We start from the raw sequence: 19,401 nt of genomic DNA on the forward strand, positions 1-19,401 counted from the left end.
GTAAGTACATTAATAATGAGAAGCACCAGTATACTGCTAAAATATGTATAAAACTTTTAGAAATTGCATACATAGGTAAATAAAGAATAACCTAGAGTCATGATGCTCAAATTATGCTTGGCAAATGAATACTTTTTTTAACCTGTTATGAACTAATACATGGAGGCACTTGTGTACATATCACACAGCTGGGACTGACTCAGGACACAAGTTCAGTTACAGCCAGACTAGTCTATTTCAACTTCAAAGAGGCTTGAGTATATTAATACAAATGAGGTATGAATTTCTAAATTCTCAATAGCAGAAGCAAGACGCACAAAATTTATTGTCATGGAGCTGCAAAGTTCAAAGAATGGAATAATCAACAAACAAGATTTGAAGTAACAATGTAGTGTGCATATACTCCTAGAGCAAACACCTAATAAATATTGGTCAAAACACACCTCATCACTGAAACGTTGCACAAAGCCTCGTGTCCTTGACTTTTGAAGTAAGAGCCTGTGTGCATTCGTGCTTAGTCATGCCCATGGACTGTAGCCCGCCAGGCTCCTCTGTCCATGGGATTTCCCAGGCAAGAACATTGGAGTGGGTTGCCATTCCCTTTCCCAGGGGATCTTCCCAATCCAGGGACCAAACCCACATCATGTGCATTTCCTGCTTTGAAAGGTGAGTTGTTTATTCACCAGTTCCATCTTTGCCTGCCAGTGCCAGAGATGCAACAGACATGGGTTTGATTCCTGGGTCAGGAAGACCCCCTGAAGTGGGGCATGGCAACTCACTCCAGTATTCTTGCCTGGGAAATCCCGTGGACAGAGGAGCCTGGCCATTTACAATCCACAGGGTAGTAAAGAATCAGACACAATTGAAGTGACTTAGCATGCATATGGAGAAGGCAATGGCACCCCACTCCAGTACTCTTGACTGGAAAATCCTGTGGACGGAGGAGCCTGGTAGGCTCCAGTCCATAGGGTCGCTAAGAGTTGGACATGACTGAGTGACTTCACTTTCACTTTTCACTTTCATGCATTGGAGAAGGAAATGGCAACCCACTCCAGTATTTTTGCCTGGAGAATCCCAGGGACGGGGAGCCTGGTGGGCTGCCGTCTATGGGGTCACACAGAGTCGGACATGACTGAAGCGACTTAGCAGCAGCAGCAGCAGCAGCATGCATGCACACACATGACTCAACAGTTAATGATTGAGAAACGTGAAGATATAGAAAGAGAATAGCTGTTGGTCTGGGGAACTGGTAATAATCCAGACTATACAGCTGCTACACAACTGAACTTTCAGTTTCCTTAAAGATATAGAGAAAGACCTGACACTCACTCCAAGTTGTTTTTTACAGGAAGCAGACCCCTACTAGATGAAAACTACAGAAACAAAGACCCTAGACTGGATCAAATCAGAAAGTTGATGATGCTTGAAACTCCACCTTGATGCCAACCAATCCCAGGATTGTCCATGAGTTGATCACACCCTGTTGTTTGAACACTATGAAACTCCTCACTACCCCTCCGGTGGGTGGGGAGGGTCACACAATTTTGAAGGCATTAGCCTGTTGCGGCTGCTTTGGCCTGGCAAAACATTAAAACTCACATTTTGTGCCTCCTACCTGCCTTTTGTGCTCTGTCACCCGAGAAGCCTGTCTAATGTCACAAAGATAAAACATCTCTGCTCTGTTAAGGGGATATCATAGTTGAAAGCAAACAATAATTTCGTAGATATATTAATAATGAGAAGCAGCAGTGTACTTAGCCTCTATGTTCCTATTCTGCACTGATAAACAGAGTTTCAGCAACACTACCCGTAACAGGAAAGTGGCTTTCATTCTTTACAATCTCATTTCTTTTTTCCTAGAAGGTTTTTCTAGACCCTCAGGTCTTCCTTTAACCACATGATTTATAAACTATATCTCTTTGTGGACAAATCTTTGTCTATTACATGCATTTGGATCTTTCTTTCCCCTTCTTTGGGCTGTAGGCTCCTGGACAGCATGGCTGTATCTTATCCATTTCTGCTTGTTTTGTGGTACCAACTACACTAGCTTAAACATCAAACATGGTCCATAAGGATTGTTCTATTTGAGGTATTTTTCACTTTTTAATGTTTAGCCAGCTGATTTAAGCACTGCCTAACAAATTTTGAGACAGAAGAGCCAGTGACTATGATGTAAAGTGATACTGAATAGCACCCTATAGCTAGCAATCCGTTTTCCCCTTATATGTGATTATTTGGATGGATGTGAATTACAACTGTGATCCTGGAAGACCTTAATAACCAGCCTTCTGTTGATAGATGATAGGATGAGCCTGAATTCATTCAGGTGAACCAGGACGGAGGAAAACGAAGAAAGCAGATTTGGGCATCTAGGTAAAACATGATAAGGTGACTTCTTTTAAGGCTTTTAATCCAGGCTTTAGAACTTTGCATATTGAGGTTAGGGTAGAAGAAAAATTATGGACTCAAGAAAATCAAACTGAATGGTATTTTATTTTAGAGGAATAGGGACAGCCTCTGACCTTGTTGAGAGAACAACCAGAATATGGATTCAGAAAGACTAGGAACCGAGATTCAGTGCCTTTTGTCAGCTAACTCTATGAACTATGGAGGACCACCTAGTCCCTCTAGGCTTCAATCTTCTCATCTATAAAATAATAGCACTGGAGTCAGTCAGCGCTTCTACACCAGCTAGGAGGAGGAAGAAGTCATGAATATCTTCCCATAAACACAGATGCACGTGACATCCTCATTCAAAGATGTCATGAATTTATTACCACCACCATCCTCTCTCCTTAGTCCATGTATAAAATCTCATGCTAATGAGAGATTCAAACAACGAAAACAGAATTTTTCAAAGAACACATAATAAAAGCATGGAATAAAAGTAAACATGTATCTTTCTAAATACTCATGGTTTAAAGTCAGATATTTCAAAATCTACATATTTACATTTCAGATTTTCAACAATGACATAGTTATTTTCAAAACAAATTTAGATATTGGTCAAGGGTCGGCGCAATTCAATCTCAAAGAATTATATGAATTTTTAGCATATCTTGTTAAGTGACAAACATTACTCATCAAGGTCACTAACACAGCAGCAAGTTGGGTAGATTATTTTCTAAGAGAGATATACTTCTATTGCTCCAATTCCAAAATTATGTGTATATATATATATAATATCAATCATCTCAATTCATTGGTGTTCCCTGATTTGAATTTCATACAGAAATACAGTCTATTACTAGTAATTCCAAATAAGAATAAAACATAATAATGATTATCCAGGATGCAGCTGAGAGGCTGTGGATTAACATCTGTACTATTTCTCAATGTATCCATGCCATATTTAAATAACAAAAAGGATATTTTTTCTGTGTATTTTGTAATAAGAATGATAATAATGATGCTTTGCATTCACTATAAATAACACATTTCATCTAAAGTTTTTATTTTCTCTTGGTTAACCAAGCTCACTGCCTAGAAATTAACATTAGCATAAAGGGACTGGCATTTCAGTTTTCATCTAAAGAAATTCACTGCCTCAAGCATGAACTATCTGGTTTCACAAAGATGGAGGGGGGGATTTTAGAAAGTTGCAATCTAGGTATAGAAAACATATCCTAACTTTAATAGTTGTAAAATCAGGGTTACTAGTATTTTGAGAAAAAAATAAGTTAAAGAGTTGTTTTATTTTCCCCAAACACTGAGGTGCCTGGGTTAAACCACCCTGAGAGTGACATTCTCAGATGAAAGATGGAGCAAGGCACCGCTTAAGCTTGTTCTGTGTGTTGTAGTCACAAAGTGACTTTCAAGTGGCTTGAAGGATTATATAAAAGACTCTGCATTTGCCAAAAGACTTTGCATTCACCATTTCAAACCTGACAAGTTCACCCTTTCATTTATCATAGTAAGTTGTTCTATATAAGCAGTCAAATGGCCATGATCATCAGCCTAGCGAGGGAAAGGAGCAACTCAGAAAGCAAGAGGAAAAGATTAATAAGCCCATACACCTCAACGTTAGACTTTGGACCACCTGTATTGTAATCATGGCATGCTTATTTTTTTAAAACCCCAGTCCAGACTGACTACACTGAAAAATCCAGCATCTCTGCATCTTTTAACTTAGTTCTCCAAGGGATTCTTTTGTACACTGAAATCTGAGAACTACTAATACAGACCCTTCTGATCCTAGATCTCCATTTCATAAGAGCAGAATATCAACCAACACTGGCTTTGCACTCAACTCTAGACTTTCTTTTTTGAGCAAAATCTAACCAACCAAACCTTGCATGAAAATACTTAGAGAGGGAATTTTAGCACATGACTAATGGTTTTGAGGTAAGCAGCCAAAAACAGAACACTATAAAATGGACCCACACAAAGAAAATGATGGATCTGTCAAAGTCAGGGACTAAAGCGGTATAAAAGAAGCCCCCCTGAGAACACTCATTGTTGAATTCAAGAAGCTTACTGTGAGAACACCCAGGGCTGCACCACATTGACAAAGAAGAGGCGTCCTTGGGGAGACCCACTAATCTACCACCCTTTAGTAAAACTTTATCCACAACAAATACACACAACATTCTTGCCATTGTTGTTGTTGTTCAGTCACTAAGTTGTGTCTGACTCTTTGTGACCCCATGGACTGCAGCACACCAGGCTTCTCTGTCCTTCACTATCTCCCTGAGTTTGCTCAAATTCAAGTCCATTGAGTTGGTGATGCCATCTAACAATCTCACAATCTGTTGTCCCCTTCTCCTCCTGCCCTCAATATTTCCCAGGATCAGTGTTGTTTTCAATGAGTCAGCTCTTCACATCAGGTGGCCAAAGTATTGGAGCTTCAGCTTCAGCATCGGTCCTTCTAATGAATATTCAGGATTGATTCCCTTTAGGATTGACTGATTTGATATCCTCGCTGTCCAAAGGACTCTTAAGAGTATTCTTCAGCACCACAATTTGAAACCATCAATTCTTCAGTTCTCAGCCTTCTTTTATGGTCCAACTCTCACATTTGTACATGACTACTGGATAAACCATAGCTTTGGCTATATGTACCTTTGTCAGCAAAGTGATGTCTCTGCTTTTGAATATGGTGTCTAGTTTTGTCATGGCTTTCCTTCCAAGCAGCAAGTGTCTTTTCATTTCATGGCTTTATATGTAATGAATCTCATCTTATTTAAATGACAGCCTGTTGGGAATGATGTTTTCATTTTGAGATTATAAATAGGTGAAAAGTCACACTGGTGCTCTGCTGCCTTGAAGTTAGAGAAACAGGCTGACACTGTTTTTAGGGATCTCTCAGAGGAGCAGAAGATAATGATCTTTCATGCTTCCAGGAATTCTAAAAAATCAAAGTTAAAAAGGAGGACAGGGGACGCAGACTGGTGGCCAGAGCTCAGATATAACTTCAAAGATTCCAGATCCCTAATCTCAGTCCCAGCTTGGGGATTTTAGTGCAAAAGCTGATACCAGTACACTCTGATTTTCTGGGTTCTCCTCTCCTTGGCAACTAATTGCCAACTGGTCACTAGGTTACTTCTAGCACACCACCCATCATCCCAAAGTCTATCCCACAGAAACTGTCCTGGACCAGTTTCAGAATAAAAGGGATATTTTTACATAAAAGAGAGAAGATCTATGTTAAAGAAACCCTCCTTTCATGTTTCAACAAAGAGAGGAGAATGTCTGGATTTTCAGTAAAGAGTAAAGATTTCAAGAAAGTTGAAAGGGTTAGTTGCTCCATCATGTCCAACTCTGTGACCCCATGGATTGTAGCCGCCAGGTTTCTCTGTCCATGGGGATTCTCCAGGCAAGAATATTGGAGTGGGTTGCCATTTCCTCCTCCAGGGGATCTTCCCAATCCAGGGATAGAACCTGGGTCTCCTGCATTGAAGGCAGATTCTTCACCATCTGAACTACCAGAGATTTCATGACCAGAAACTTATTTAGGTTCAAGATCAGGCTACTCCTAATCTTTCTCCCTTTTTGCTCATCAAAGATTTAAAAGTTACTAAAAAACACTGCCAGTTATTCTTAAACACCTTTTTGCATTTGATTCTTTTGTTTTTAGAATCTGTTTTTTTGCGGGGAGACAAAACCAATGTTTGTAAGTCAGCTTCTTCCTGTAACCTCCTTGCAAGCATCCCAGAAATAAAATGTAGTGCCAGGGTTACTCTTCAAAGTTTTAGACTACTGAAAGAGATGCAGAGTCATGGAATTTAAATTAGAAGAGATTATTTAATATTAAATGTATTTTTCCAGATCACAGACTAAAATTGCACTATATCTGTAATGGAAACAAAAATGATTTTCATCTAAAAATAAAATGATATTCTAAGAGTAGCTCAGATGGTAAAGAATCTGCTTGCAGTACAGGAGACCTGGGTTTGATCCTTGGGTCCAGAAGATCCTCTGGAGAAGGGAATGGCAACCCACTCCAGTATTCTTGCCTGAGAAATCCTGTGGATAGAGGACCCTAGCAGGCTACAGACCATGGGGTTGCAAAGAGTTGGACACGACTGAGCGACTTCCACATACATACATAAAAAAACAGTAATAAAACAACACTCTACCATTAGATGTGAGTAAAATTACTGATATCTCAAAGCTGCAGATAAAATAAGTAATAGCTAGATGTCACTTATTTTAGATGCAGTTTGGGGACATAAATGATTTTGCTCTCTATTCTATTGAATTATTCTTTGAATTAATTTGACCCATTCCTGTCCCCAAAGTCCCCAGTTCAGCTCAGTTCAGTTGCTCAGTCGTGTCCGACTCTTTGTGACCCCATGAATCGCAGCACACCAGGCCTCCCTGTCCATCACCAACTCCCAGAGTTCACCCAAACCCACGTCCATCGAGTTGGTGATGCCATCCAGCCATCTCATCCTCTGTTGTCCCCTTCTCCTCCTGCCCCCAATCCTTCCCAGCATTAGGGTCTTTTCCAATGAGTCAACTCTTCCCATCAGGTGGCCAAAGTATTCGAGTTTCAGCTTTAGCATCAGTCCTTCCAATGAACACCCAGGACTGACCTCCTTTAGGATGGACTGGTTGGACCTCCTTGCAGTCCAAGGGACTCTCAACAGTCTTCTCCAACACCACAGTTCAAAAGCATCAATTCTTCAGCGCTCAGCTTTCTTCACAGTCCAACTCTCACATCCATACATGACCACTAGAAAAACCAAAGTCCCCAGATGTCCCTAAAATTCTCTCTTTGAAAAAAGAACGTTACTCTTTTAGGCTACCAGGAGCCAGACTGGGCTCCTGGGAATGGATGGGAACAGTCTGAAGTTTTCTGAGACTGACAAGAATGATGGTAGATGCCAGGAAGCAAAACAGAGGTCTAAGTATCAGGTCCCAGGCAGTAAGAGTAGAGCAAATCCGATTCCAAGTGAAAGGTCAGCACAAGATAACATGCATAAAGGAGCAAGCAAGGGAAGCTTAAAAAATCCACTGATGCTAAATATAGATATTTTTATAGGGCACCTGTGAACAGTACTAACAGGTAACTGAGATTGAGAGGAAAGTCATTAAGGGCCTGAGCCATACCAGACAGCAGGGAGGAATTCAGGGTAAATATTTCATAGAAGATGACTTAGTAAAAAAAAAAAAAAAAAAGTCAAGGTAGCTTTAAAATAATGATTCCTCAAAGCATGGCCTAGTAACCTCATGTATCAGTATCATCTTACCTGGGGGTGCTTGATAAAAGACTTTTGAGCCCCTGTCAGACCTACTGGATTTTTATTATCAGAGCTCAGCACCCTCTGTTCATTACTGTGCTTTCTGCAGGTGGAAAACTAGTACCTTCAATTATGAATTGAGCACAGATGACTTTCAGCCCTTGACCAATTAAGGACACCAATGAAGAAAAACAACCCTGCAGAGTTTTGTTCCATGCGCTAGATCACTCTGTAGCAACCATGTGGGGGGGGGTGAAAGGTCGTGTTTTGCAAGCATAGCCCTTGGTCAATGTGCTTCTCTTTTGGTGGAAATATTTTTCATCTTTTGCAAACTCAGTGACACAACTCTGCTGGGAAAGGACAAACAAGCAGTACTATGATTTCATCCTCAAAACTAAAAATACCAGATTCATTTCCACTTGTAATTGCTGTGGCATTCACAGGTGTTGCACCTGAGGGTTGCTTAAGCTCTTCGTCCTCATGGCAGGTAGAAAGTACCCTCACAGCAGCCAAGAATCCAGGACCATGATATACAGTCAGTCTTCCTCTGACACCAAATTGGCTGTCTGATTAAACACCTGGTCTTGGGCAGACACACTTCACTGGCAACAATCTCAACTGGGGAAGCAAACTCTAGGAGACCTAATGTAGAACACAAGGGCTTGAGTATGAGCTCAGAACACAAGCCCATGAGCTTAGAAGTGAGTTTTATCCGGGTTACATCTGGAGGACAGGTAGACGGTTGCATTATGCATGCTCAGAAGCATCCTGATGCAAACCACAGTGGCTTTGCTGTGTTATATCTTTCATTCTGCTTTCTGCAGAGAGCCCTTTCTCCAGAGAGTAAACGCTCTGTGTGTGTGTGTGTGTCTGTGTGTAAGTAATCAAGGGGGAACACACTGTCTTATTGGATTGCACAGCAAAGCAAAGCCATGCTACTGGAAAAGGTAGTCCTGCTAAGCTGGTTTGTTGGGCATGCTCTAGAATCATGGTCCCATTTCTCTTTTTCAGGGTGGAAGCCTAGTGAGGAGAACCAATTATTCCACATGGGAAAACACAGGGCCCACTGTGTTTGGTTGGCTGTGCACCATCTCCTCCATCCAGCCTTTCTGATGATCACAGAAAATCATTATGGCTAAAAGCCCTAAGTTCAGCAGCATCTCTGTGGGTCCAGATTACTCACAAAACATATGGGCTATAACCTAAGGAAATTCAGAAACAAATGAAATATTGTAACAGTGATTTTCCTGAGTGTGAGAATTCCTTTAAAATTGAATCACTGATTGTAGAAATGATGATGGGACAGCTGTCAAACTATCATTACAAATACAATGTAGTGTTGTTCATCTTTATTAAATAAATAGTGAGGGACGTTCAAAGGCCCCACACAAGGGCCTGTGTGTGAAATCAGCTGCCACACAGCATTTTTGTTGAATAGTTATTCCATCTGGTTCTATTTAGTGGTTCAGTTGAACGGAGGAGAGGCAAAACAGATATCAGAGGAGACAGAAATTCCTGCTTAAAGGATAAGATGCTTCTTTCATTTGTCCTTGCTTTCATCTTCCTTATTTTAACCCCCTCAAATCAGTATTTTCAAACAGCAAGAAGCAGAGAAGTCTATTGACAGAAGGTATATGTGTGAAAGCAGAAAGCAAAGAAAATCTGAACAAGACATAAACTCTCCTACTTTTTTCTTTGTTTTCTGGTTAACAAAATAATGCCGCTGCTACCACATATCATGTCAGACATAACAAGGACCTAATCGTACATCATGCCAGAGCTTAGCAATGATGGGGAGGTGGGCAAGTGTGAAGAGATACAAGTGGTCTCTGATTAGAAAAATTCCACGTTACTGGAGGAAGCATTTGTAGGGTCATCCTACTCTGACCCTAACTTCACATTCTAACCCATTACAGGAACAATAGATTCATTACTCCTTAAAAAAAAAAAAAACACTGGGCATTTGGGGTTGCTAGATGCTTAGAATGGATAAGCAGCAAGGTGCTACTGTATAGTACAGGGAAGTATATCCAATCTCCTGGGATAAACCACAATAGAGAAGAATATTTTTTTTAAATGAATATGTGTGTAAAACTGAGTCACTTTGCTGTACATGTACAGCAGAGGTTGGTACAGCATTGTAAATCAACTATACTTCAATTAAAAAAAAAAAGTAATTGGGTGACTGTGATGTCAAGCCCCAGGTACAAAAAGAAAAATTAATTTTCAACAAATGCAAATATTCTGTAACTCAACTGGAGGCAAAACTGACCTGAACTTATGAGAGGCTATATATAACTTAGCATGAATATTCATATTTTTTTTGCTACAGAGTTCAAATGTGTTCAATTATGGAATGCTGACCCAGGTTCAGCTGGAGAGGTTATATAATACTGGGCATGATATGTGGACCACATTTCTTTCTAAAATCAGAAGGATTCTTAATTATCAAACATTTTTGACCCAAACAGTTGCTGATTAGTGTTCGTGTGCCTGTACTATACATCACTTTCAAGGTTTCATGTAGAGGACGTACAGTGCGCAAAGAAGACGCCATCCTGCCCTCAGGAAGGCTTGTTTTAGAAGGACAGACAGACAATACTCAGATAAGTCAACTTTGTATTTTTAATCAATAGACTATTTTTTTTTAATGTCATCACATTTGATGGGATGTACCATTGTTGGCCTGCTTTTCCCACCTACACAGTTTCTCTTGGCCGCATTTCAGCACAGCATCGTCTTGTTTCTCCACCTTCCTTCGGGTCCTCGGCACCCCTCCCCCTTCCACTGAGGACCCACGCAGTTCTAAGCTTTGCCCACCTTCACTGACCCAGCATCTCCAGACAAGTGTTTGAATCCTGACCCCACAAATGGCCCACGTCATCCTTGATGTAAGATAAACACAACACAAAGGCAAACATTTGGTTGCTTTGTGGACTCACTCTGTTCTTACAAAAATAGTAAGCAAAGGACTTTACAGCTAGGCTGAGGCCCGTAGGTACTGACTTTACAGTCATTTAGCATCGTGAGCTCCTTGTTGCTGCTTCTTTGCAAGTGGATGGCCTCCACCCAATCAGGATGAAGGTTTTGTTGGGCTTTTGAGCGTGGAAAGGGGTAGCCAGGATGCCCAGCTTCAGATATCAGTTCACTAGGAGCTAACACTCTCCTGGGTTGGGGCCTCCCCACCAGGATGAAAATGAATCAGGCAATAATGAGAGGTCACAGGCAGTTATGGACTGAAGCCAGGAACACCTCCCAACTCTCTAGCCAAACTTGCACTTGCCAATTCCAAGATTTATTCTTCTTCCAATCATTGCTGTTGTTTGGTCACTAAGTTCTGTCAGACTCTTTGCAACTTCTGCAGCATACCAGGTTTCTTTGCCCTTCACTGTCTCCCAGAGTTTGCTCAAACTCATGCTCATCGAGTTGGTGATGCCATTCAACCATCTCATCCTCTGTTGCCCCCTTCTCTTGTCCTCAGTCTTTCCCAGCATCAGGGTCTTTTCCAATGAGTCAGGCTCTTCACATCAGGTGGCCAAAGTATTGGAGCTTCAGCTTCAGCAGCAGTCCTTCCAATGAATATTCAGGGTTGATTTCCTTTAGGATTGACTGGTGTGATCTCCTTGAAGTCTAGGGAACTCTTAAGAGTCCTGTCCAACACCACAATTTGAAAGCATAGGTTCTTTGGTGCTCAGCCTTCTTTGTAGTTCAACTCTCACATCCTGAGAGTTGAAAAACCATGCTGGAAAAACCATAGCTTTGACTATACGGACATTTGCCAGCAACATGATGTCTCTGCTTTTTAATATGCTGTCTAGATTTGTCATAGCTTTTCTTCTAAAGAGCAAGCGTATTTTAATTTCATGGCTGCGGTCACCATCCTCAGTGATTTTGGAGCCTAAGAAAATTTCCAGCCATACATACTACCGTCCCCTGAATTTATCCCAGCCTCTTTCATTCCTCTAAATACGGCTATCAGTTGACTAATAATAATTCAACCATTAAACTGGCTCTTGTCAAATTTAGGCCTTATTCCAGAGATGGGAATGTGGTATTTCCAGGGTTTAACTTCTGTTTTTAACGAATCAACACAGAAATACAGTACACTGTCAATGACTAAAAAGAAAACAGATTAAGAAAAAAATTTAAATAGAGGCCTAGGGTCATCATTGATCAGGTTGCTGGATCAGGGGTCTCCAAGGGAATACTATGTGATTGCAGACCTGTCTCCACTATCAGCTGAGAAAAGTGAGGTTTAAGGAGTGACTTGTCAAAGGTCACATTTCTAAGAACTGTGATCGTTGGACCTTGCTTCTAGTCTTTCACCAAAGCCCCAAGTTTTAAAAGTTGGGGTGGGGGTGGGAGTGGACACAGACAGGTCTACAAAGGTTCAAGTTATCTTTTATGATAAAAGGAAAGGAGACATTTCTCCTCCCTTTGTCTTCAAAAAATAATCTCTCTTAATAATTTACTGTGCTATGTTATGCTGTGCTGTGCTTAGTCACTTCAGTCGTGTCGGACTCTTTGAGACCCTATGGACTGTAGCCTGCCAGGCTCCTCTGTCCATGGGATTCTCCAGGCAAGAATACTGGAGTGGGATGCTATGCTCTCTCCAGGGGATCTTCCCAACCTAGGGATTGAACCCTTGGCTCCTGCATCTCCTGCACTGCAGGCAGTTTATTTACCTCTGAGTCACGGGAGGAAGCCCCCTATTAATTAACTACTCATGTTTAAACAGGATAGAGTTGCACTGACCCATTACAAATGATAAGAGAACTGACCATCTCTCATGGAGTCTGAAAGTGAAGTTGCTCAGTCTTGTTTGACTCTTTGAAACCCCATGGACTGTCACCTACCAGGCTCCTCCATCCATGGAATTTTCCAGGCAAGAATACTGGAGTGGGTTGCCATTCCTTTCTCTATAATTAATAGACTAGTTTCTAAAATAAGTTTAGCATTACAGAAAAATTGAGCTGGAACTCAGCTTGGTGCTTTGTGATGATCTAGATGTGTGGGATGGGGAGGGGTGGGTAGAAGGGAGGCTCAAAAAGAAGGGGATATATGTACATATGTAGCTGATTCTAGAGAAGGAAATGGCAACCCACTCCAGTATTTTTGCCTGGAAAATTCCATGGACAGAGGAGTCTAGCAGGCTACAGTCCATGGGGTCACAAAGAGTCAGCCATGACTGAGTGACTGAGCTCACATCTGATTCATTTTGTTATATAGCAGAAACCAACACAATATTGGTAACCAATTATAGTCCAAAAAAAAAAAAAAGGCAAATGCAGGAAGTTTTCATATATCCTTTCTCCCCTGCTCATAGTTTCTACTATTAACATCTTGCCCTATGTGGCACATGTGTTATAACAAATAAGCCAATGGATACAGCACTATTAACTAAAATCCATGGTGCAATAAGGCCCACTCTTTGTGTTGTAAAATTCTTTGGATTTTGGGAAATATAATATAAGATGTCTCCCCTAGAACATTATCACAGATAGTTTTTGTCCTAAAAACCTCTGTGCTCCACTGTAGCTAACTCTTAACGTTCAAATATATCACTATTTACTTATGAGAACAAAGAAGAGACTAGAAACACATATGAATATAACTGATAGATTTTGGCTAAATAGCTCCAAATATCTCAGATATCCCTTGGGCAAAAATACCTCTATAGCCTTGAACTGCTTGGTGGGAAGAAGCCTGGAACTTCCAAAGGCCCCCACATAGAAAGCATAAAGAAATCAATGATGCTAAAACAAAGCCAAAGGCTAGAGCTTCAGTGATATCCTTTGAGGTTTTAAGTCACTTCTGTCCAAAGCAAGGCTTATCCCTAAGATGGTCAGGTATGTGAGCAAATGATTGCCTTTATTTAAGCCAATCTGAGCTGAATTTTATCATCTGTAGCTAAATGACTCCTAATTGAAACTGTATTCATAGACAGTACCTGTCAATTTATTCAGCGGTTTAATTCATGTTATTGGTCTTCTTTCTATTTCCTTTTGACAATTCTCTACATGCACGTGTATGTAAAAATGCACTCAAACAGGCCCTTCAACAATGTGGTAGACAAAATCTTCTCTCTGTGGACCTAATGTTTATTTTTATGCCTCAACCTTCACCTTGTCCCTCCTATGATCAACTGCTCCCTAGAGGTCTCCTCCTTTGAACTGTGCCTTTTCTGATTTCTGGATACGAATGATAGCTTGGCAGGAAAACTATGACAAACCTACAGAGTGTATTGAAAAGTAGAGACATCATTCTGCCAACAAAGGTTCATATGGTCAAGGGTATGGTCTTCCTAGTGATCACGTATGGGTGTGAGAGCTGGGCCGTAAAGAAGGTAGAGCACCAAAAAACTGATGCCTTCAGACTGTAGTGCTGGAGAAGACTCCTGAGAGTCCCTTGGACTGCAATTAGATCAGTCAATCTTAAAGGAAATCAACCCTGAATACTCACTGGAAGGACTGATGCCGAAGCTGAAGCTCTAGTAGTTTGGTCATCTAATGCGAACAGCCGACTCAGAGGAAAAGACCCCGATGCAGGGAAAGATAGAGAGCAGAAGGAGCAGAGGGAGTCAGAGGATGAGACGGATGGATAGCATCACCGATGCGATGGGCATGAACTTGGGCAAACTTCAGGAGACTGTGAGGGGCACAGAGGCCTGGTGTCCTGCAATCCATGGGGTCACAAAGAGTCGGACATGACTGGGCAACTGAACAACAACAACAAATGGTATCAAAATTTGTTTTTCCCATGTCTTTCCCCATCACAGGACACTATTTCTTATTGGAAACCAAAAAGAAACACACACACACAACTGTATGGTAATCATTTCCTAAGTTCTAAGCTTCCAGCTAGAATTCATATACTTTAATGGTGACCTTTTGAAAAGATAATTAACCTAAAACAGTGGTAATACTCCTAATGTGCGTTTATATATTCTTTGTGCGTAGAAAGATACCCCTAGGCCAGTTAAAAATGAATACAGAACTACATTCTTCTCAGATTCTGACTAAAGAGATTTGGAAGTGGGGCACAGGTATATGCATTCAAATCATGCATCTTAGATTACTCACATGCACGAGATCTACAGTCATGAGTCACCGTTTGAAAAAGAAAAACGGAGGGAACATTAGCAATGATGGTAGGCTGCTTCAATCCCCAGGTGGCTGCTACAACTGATAAGGTGTACGATTCTCAGGTCAAATGCTGGAACTACCTCTCTTGTATGTCCTGGGTGAGTAGAGTATTTCCCATCCAAAAAGCAAATGGGAATAAATCCTTGTGTGCAATGGGAGGTGTCAATGATTATATCAGACCTGTTTTGGCACCTGATGCTTTCCTCATCATGTCTTAAGAATACTGTCATCCAGGTCTGTCCAAGCCTGTGTGTGGCTGGGAGAAACAATGCCCTTTCCCCAGTTCTAAGCCTCCCACAGCTAACACATTCTCCTTCTCAACTAAATAAACAAAAACAAAAAGCAAAAAATGTATGGCCAAAAAGTGGAGGTTGTCTTTGCTGCACTCAGTCATAATTTCACACTTTCTTAGAGACCATCTGCTTCAAGCCCTTCTGGGGTGAACTGCTGCTGTTATTAGCCCCTCAATGACACCCCAAGTTCCCCACCACCTTCCCTGACATTAAATTGCTTGAACACGGAACCCCTGCAGGCAGCACTTTCATGTTACATGCACCGCAGCTTTTCAAGGAATATTCATGAACCTTTGCACCTGTCTCTTTGGCAGCTGAAGTGCCCCATGTCTGCCTTTCCTTAAATGTTTCAGGTTTTAATTTGGCACATAGTGAATGTGTCATTATATGGAGATATATACCAGGGGGCATGAAAGGGAGTAATCTGAGAACTCTTCAAGCAAAACTGGAACAACATATTTCTAACAGGAAAGATCTACTAAATTTGAATTTCGTATGCTTCTCTTTCTGGTGTGTAGGTACTTTAGCTATTTTTCATATTGTTGCTTAGGAAACCAGGCTGTCATGTGTTCCTGATGAAGCTGAGAAGAAGAGAAAAATTAAGATTAAGTTCATGGCAGGCAGTGGGTTCCAGGCATAAGTCTTCTCAATGGGACATTGGTATTTTAATAGAAAGTTGGTAAGGAAACCCAAATCAGACTTATGTGGTACCTCCCTCACTGACTGAATCCAGAAGTCCTGCTGGAGCAGGATAAATACAACCACAATCAACTTAGGCAGAGATGAGCTGAGTTGTGGCAAAAAAAGATGCTTATGAAATCATAAGTCAACGTCTACCTTCCCTGTCTCAAAAGGTAATATCTGCCTCCTATTTAGAGACACACAGAATAATGAAAATGAGTCTCCATCACTGAGTGCATTATTAGGCCAGGCTCTGATGCAAACTGAAAAGACTCAGTAGGCCTTGTCTCACTTACCCTACAACAGCCCTACTGACAGGTCTGACACTCCTCCTCACTTGGTGATGGAGAGAGAGATGCCTGGAGATAGCCACCCTTATGAGAGGTTGCAAAACAGGGATTCATTGGTTTCTTCCTTTTAGAAGCCAGTACTCAGTAGCACCATGATATAAAGTAGAACTGCCCTCTACGTATTAACCCCCAAGAAGTAACAAAGGAGATGTTGATATGTCAAATAAGGATGGTGTCATTAAATGTGAGTGGTTTCTTATTTTTAATCCAACTCTATTTTTGAGGCGAGGAAACAAAGGTGAGGTTCAGTGGTCACACAGATACTCAGTGATGGAGTTCTAACCAGAATCTTGATTTGTTGATTATCAGTGGAATTTTTTCATAGTACCATAGGCACCCTCCAGTTTATTGTTCGGATAACAGCGGGATTAGTCTGCTTTTACCTAGAAATATAGTGGAGAAAAATGACAGAGTCATCCCTTAGGGAAGGAAGGAATCTATTTTGTCAATATTTAAGTCTTCAAACTTTGGTTCAAGAGAAAATAAGTGAAAGCCTGTTTCCTTTTAGTAGAGAACAGAAAGGATAAGCGTATTCATCATATGCTATACTTGTTACTAATTCTTTCAAATTATAAAGTAGTTCTTTGAGGGAATTACCAACATTTTGATGTAGAGAAAGGGTATTTTGTCCTAAAGTATTCTCTATAGAAAACTTAATAAAAGAGGGGATTCATAACCTTTCAAAATGACAGGCATAAAATTTACATCTAATTACTGGCCATTCTGCCTTTTCTGTGTCATTCTGTCATAAGGTAAAGTGGCATGCACGCTGATTTGGGCAAACACAAAAGCAAAAATTCTTTCTGTAAAGGGATAAATGGAAGTAAAAAATGCCATTGACTTGAATTCACAGGCTTATCAAAAGAAGGGGGAAAACACTTCTTTGGCTTTCCAAAGACAAGGTAAAAAGCTTGTCCACTAAGTTACTGGACCCTTTGAATAAGTCATCCACCTCTCTGCTTCATTTCACTGACAACTGATGCCCAAATTCCTTCCCATAGACCTGTAACCAGAGAGGTGGGTGACCATGACCTTCTCTACCTTTATAACAAAAAATACCTGTTTGCTTAAGCAATACAGCAACTAACCAGAAGCAACTGACAGAGGTACCAGATTAACACCTTTCATTCATTCAACAAATATTTCTTGAGTCCCAGCTATGAGGTAGATGATTAACATGTTGAGGATAGGCAGAGAAGTAAATCAACACACTGCCCTAAAAGAGCTCATGCTCTAGGCTGGGGAGGCAACTCACACAGCGTGTTGAAGGGTGAGTAGTGTTGGGAAGTAAACAAGAAGGGCGCAGAGTCCTGGCAGGGCACTGAGATTTTAAACAGGCCAGTGAGGCCCCTTATGGAAGATGATGTGATGCAAGATGCAGAGGAAGCGAGGAAACAAACCAGAAGGGTATTTGGGAGATAAATATTGCAAACAAAGGCAGGAGTGCCTGCACAACTCCTAAGGCCTTAGGAAGGTGCTTAGTGTAATAAGTGCTTTCCCACTTTCTCTCTCCCCCACTCCAGTTCCCTGCTCCCACACCCCTCACACACACACTCAGAGTACCTGGAGCCCCAGGGTGGAGGGAGCGGTAACAGGAGACAAGCAGGGGTGGCAGCAGCTACACCGTATCAGGCTTCCCTCTCCCATATTTCTGGCAATTCTCCAACCAACACTGTGTAAGTGAAAGTTGGTATCATTGCTCATTTTATGGACTAACAAAGTGACATTATATCCTCATTTTACAGACTAACAAAGTGAAACACAGAAAAAAAAAAAGTCCACTTGGGACCCTGGGGCATATCCTGGCACTACCATGAGGCTTTTTTTCTTTTTCTTTCTCAAAAGATGCACATGGGATTAGGAAACTGCAATTCTTGACCAATCTTCTCATGCAGAACATGCCAAAATCTGTACAATACTTATAGCACAGGAATTAAAAGCATAGGCTTCAGACAACAGTGTGGGCAGGCTAAGTCGCTTCAGTTGTGATTGTCTCTTTGGGACCCCCTGGACTGTAGCCCGCCAGGCTCCTTTGTTCTTGGGATTCTCCAGGCAAGAATAATGGAGTGAGTTGCCACGCCCTCCTCCAGGGGTTCTTCCCGACCCAGGGATAGAATTCCAGTCCACTGCATTGCAGGGAGATTCTTTGCCATCTGAGCCACCAGGGAAGCCCACAGATAACAGTACCTGGGTTCAAATTTGAGCTCTGCCTGTGGGTGACCTTGAACAAGTTGCTTGGATTCTGTGTCTCTGCTTTCTCATTTGTGAGATACTAGTGCATATGTTCAGAGAGGGCGATGGCACCCCACTCCAGTATTCTTGCCTGGAGAATCCCGTGGACAGAGGAGCCTGGTGGGCTGCAGTCCATGGGGTCGCTAAGAGTTGGACACGACTGAGTGACTTCACTTTCACTTTTCACTTTCATACATTGGAGAAGGAAATGGCAACCCACTCCAGTGTTCTTGCCTGGAGAATCCCAGGGATGGGGGAGCCTGGTGGGCTGCTGTCTATGGGGTGACACAGAGTCAGACATGACTGAAGTGACTTAGCAGCAGCAGCAGCAGCAGTACATATGTTATAGGGTTATCTGTGAGTACAAAATGCCTTAATATTTTTGAAATGCTAAGAACAATGCCTGACACTTAATGAGTCCTATACAAGGAAGGAAACACAATATGTCTACACATTTCCTACTTAAAGTCTCTGATTTGGGGTGGAGGGTGTTGGAGATACAAAGGAGAGAATCAACTCTAGTTACTTTTTAATGTTCTTGTAGATAGGAAGACATACTTTTTCCTTAGCAGTCCAGTTGAATAGCAATTTTCTGAATATATATTGCCAAGGATACACATTTTTTTTTGCCCCAAGAAAAATAATAAAGTAGATCAGCATATATTTCTCCTCTTATTCCCCCACCCCCACCTCCCAAAATTAGTAGCCTGAATGATTCAATAAGCACTCAGGTGTAAGCTGCACACAATCCATCTTTAATCTTTCCCTAGGTTTCTGAATGAATGATGTCAACATTCATGCTTAGGATACTTTTAAATCAAAGAAGGTCATCTTCAGAAAGGGCTAAAAAGAATATAAGCAATGTCTCTATTTAAGAGGAATTAAAGAAATGTGAATTCCTTTGGTTTCTATCTTTTGATGTCATGGCATTTCTATTCCAGTGACATAAAAAAGCACTATGATGTGGAACAAAAATAGGAGATACCTATTTTTGGCAGGCAATAAAACATGTCCT

At 41.2% G+C, this 19,401-nt stretch overlaps 1 protein-coding gene across 3 annotated transcripts in view; it reads right to left on the reverse strand.

Moving 5' to 3' along the window:
* Positions 1-19,401, reverse strand: part of CNTN4 (contactin 4) — a 1,026,926-nt gene that overhangs the window by 348,567 nt on the left and 658,958 nt on the right. The window lies entirely within an intron of this gene.

The sequence above is a fragment of the Bos javanicus genome, chromosome 22 (assembly GCF_032452875.1).
Source record: "Bos javanicus breed banteng chromosome 22, ARS-OSU_banteng_1.0, whole genome shotgun sequence".
NCBI classification, from domain to species: domain Eukaryota; kingdom Metazoa; phylum Chordata; class Mammalia; order Artiodactyla; family Bovidae; genus Bos; species Bos javanicus.